Genomic DNA, 3,768 nt, shown 5'->3' on the forward strand with positions numbered 1-3,768 from the left:
ATGTCTCACAGTATGAGACCAATTACATTCTCTGAAAGGAATGTCATATTTTAATGTGAAACGAACCAAAAAATTTCACTGTGCTATCTTTGTTTTATGCTCTTGGTTTGATGCATTTTTGTTTGCAAATCTTCAATTTTGTTTCCAGGGTCAAATATTACCTTGTCATAGTTCATAGCTTAATATCAACTTTGGTTTCTTGACACAAAGTCACAATATTATGGGAAACAACCAATTGTTCACAAACGCAAGTATGCCACCTGAATAATCTCTTCACTCTGCAACATACATAGCCTATGTGCACAACACGAGTTGTTACATACTCGGATATATTTTGGGACTCTCAAATATTTTGAAAAATTACAATATATAGATTATCAACTATTTACATGTTCCAATCATACCAGATACATATACATACACACTATATATTAGTTTTTCTCCACGAATATTAACAACAGTCACTTAAACAGTTTACAGAAACAGTCAGAGGTATTACACACAGTGCACATTCTATTCATCTTAAAAGCCATCATCCATGCCATTCAAAAGCATGGTTGTCAAACGGACACAGTTTTTACAGAAGTAGCTTTTGGAAAAATAGCTTCTCCAGAGCCATCAGCCAGAAGCAACTTTTGAAAAAACCACAGTCCAAACAAACAGGTCATAAAGCCTAGCCCTTGCTGCTTCCCTTGATTCAAATTCCATGACACCGGGGATGTGAGTTTCCATAAGGTACTTCTCCCAGTTGATGAGCTTTGTATCACAGGGAATCAGTTCTGTATCTCTTTGGTTCATCATCGCAATAAGCCTCTGCATGTTGGAGTCATCAAACCTGCAAGTGCAGCACAAGGGCACAAAATGGGGACAGCTCTTCATCAAGAAATGGTTGATTTTCTCCTTGGAGCTACCTACGTCAATCTTACCTCCCTTTGAATAATGTGACTGGCCAGTATGCCTCTGCAACAGCCACTGTTACATTGTACTCTCTCTTGAGACGGTTGTATCTGTTTCGCTCGTCAGCGGTAGATAACCCACGGCGTAACATATCCTTCAACAGAAAATAATGACACACGCTGTGAGAAAATAGACACGGAAATCAATGCCAAAGTCGTATTTAATCAAAAACCAACCTGCGAAGGCACCTTGTAGTGTATGTCCATACGCTCATAGAAGTTGGTCATTGTTGCTTGCACATTTGGCTGTTTCACCCTGACTACCTCTCCCTCTGCATCGACGAATGGTTTCTCCGAGAAGTATCTGCACATTACACATACCAGCTCGCCAATCTTGTGTGGATTGTGCGTGGAAGAACCAATATGGTAGATCAAGTCCAATGGTCCTTGAGGGTGGCAACTGACGATACAAAGCATTGCATTGACCACAATGTCCGCAGGTACCTTCAAGGCATACGCAAAAACAATAGTACATCGCACTCATCTGTAATGATTGATACTCATGTAGAAGGCAAATGATGGTAGTAGACTCCATCAAATTCTAGTTTCCTTTAATAGTCAATTCTTTATGCTCAATACAAGAAGAATGTACCGTACAATGTCTATGGCGGTTGTGACATCTCCAGCCAGAAACTTCATATGACCCATGTATCAATTGTGCTGCTCCAATTTAATACAGCACTTCAAAGTGAGTTGCACATGATGACAGAATGGAAGCTATTGGAGCAATCTAGTGAGAATAAATGGTTCAGGATACTGATGAAACTTACTTGACTCCAATCCATCCAGGAAAAGGCTCCTTCCACGTGCTTATTGTGGCTGTTGAGCGGATGATGACAACTGGGAGCTGAGATCTGTGTTCATATGCCAGCATCTCACCCATTGCCTTTGTGAACGCATATGTATTCAACCATCCAAACTTCCGAGCCCTGTTTAGCCATCATGTAGATATTTCAGAACATCGTTCTCAAAGATGTATCATGTATGAAAGTGAAAGTTTTAATACTGAATTGTGCAAGTTTTGATTCAAAATACAAATGTCAAACCTTTGTGTGCCAATCTTCTTCATGGTGTGTCTTATAGTACCTTCTGAAGCATTGCCGCAAACTAGATCCTTAAGTTTCGCCTCTACAAATGCCATTTTTTTCTGAAATGTCTAAATCTGATCAGCCGTCATAGCTCTTGTACTGGTGAAGTGGCTTCTCCAGCATGACCCCTGCTTTATCTACACTGACAAAAGCTGAAATTTGGAAACAGTTATGTCATTTAAAAAGAAATCCTTTTTGTTGGCTAGAAGTGAGCTGTCGCAACTTCAGGTCTCACCAGTTGACGCAAGAAGAACAAGCTCTAGCTTTGCACATCTCGACGCGAATTCGATGACATGCTTTAGACCCATAGTGTTTATTGCCAAAGCTGTGTCATACCTGCATTTATAATTAGCGGCAACATCGTTAGAGTTCTTTTTAGGGGGGTGGAAATTACAGGCTAACCTGTTTTTACCTTTCTCTGAAGTTAACTGACGCAGCCATGTGGACGATGATATCTGTTTCTTTCACTATATCTTCAGCAAGCTCGTTCCCTATACCCAAATTCTTCAGTGAGATATCTCCTGCCACAGGGAAAACCTTGGCCCAGAACCATGAACTGGAATGTGTTTGGTACTTCTCTTGCAATGATTGAAATATCTGAAGTTGCAGGATCTGACATGATAGGTAGCAGAGAAGTGTCAGGTTCTTGTATTGGGCTGCACTGTGGGCCACAGCAAGGTGAGGCTGGACTTGGCAGTGGTTCATCGAGGAAGATCGGGCTATAAAGCCAGCAAGCAGCAGCGAAGGGCATAGAATCAGGTATCGGAACAGCTTCTTCTTCTACCTCTGGGATCCGTGTTCCTTTCTCCTCAAGTTTTGTGCTCCTCTCAAACCCGCTAGTGCTCATCTTGGACCCTCTAATTCCTCTAATTCCCCCCAAATTCTACTGTTGCCGGACTGCTAAAGTACCGTGCCGAATTGCGACAGTACCATCGTGAACAGTACTCCGGGATGAGGATGCTAACGGACTGATCTGATTGCTGTAGTTAAAGATAACCACATCTTGTTATTGGAGATAAACTCTAACTAAGCCCATGGGCTATCTGAGAACAACCAAGCCGAGTATTCTCCCAAATTCCTACTCTTTCACAGTGGTTAATTACTGAGTATTAGTTGTTGATTATTGAGTATTACCCTTGGGTTGCTAACAAGAAGAAACGAAGCTGAACTATTTCAGAACTTAATCAAGTTACTCAAAAAGCCAACGCTTTCTTCAACAAAAATAAATCAACGCAACAGATCCAATAAGGCGGCGATGTTATCCACAAGCTGCAATCAGGAGAAGAAGACGACCTCGGATCGGACTCGCTTCTCCGCAGAAACCTGATCGGCGGCGCGCACAAGAAGGTACAGCCTCTTCACCCCCGGCTGTAGCCGCAGGATCTTCTCCACAAGAACTGCATCTCATCGATAAAGAACCGCGCCAGGATTCGATCAGCTAACGCCTCAAGCAAATTAAACACCAAGATTTCACACTTACGTTTCGCTATGAATCCCGTGGCGCCCGTGATGAGCACGGTCTTGTTGAGGAGACGCTCCGCGGCTCCAGCGGTCTCCATGGCTAGAGGCTAGAGCACGAGGTGGCCGCTCGCCTGCCTCATCGAAAAGCCGCCGGCATTATTGGTGTGGCTCGGGCGGGTCAGGGCTAGAGGGTGATAGCAGGTCCGCCTCCTCGAACCTGGCGCACACTGGCAGGTGGGTCTCACCCATGCGGGCGGACGGAC

The 3,768-nt window shown here is 43.4% G+C and overlaps 1 pseudogene; it reads right to left on the minus strand.

The window, feature by feature from the left end:
* Positions 1 to 312: 312 nt before the first annotated feature.
* Positions 313 to 3,768, minus strand: LOC133897001 (fatty acyl-CoA reductase 1-like; annotated as a pseudogene).

Source organism: Phragmites australis, chromosome 17, assembly GCF_958298935.1.
Source record: "Phragmites australis chromosome 17, lpPhrAust1.1, whole genome shotgun sequence".
Taxonomy (NCBI): Eukaryota; Viridiplantae; Streptophyta; class Magnoliopsida; order Poales; family Poaceae; genus Phragmites; species Phragmites australis.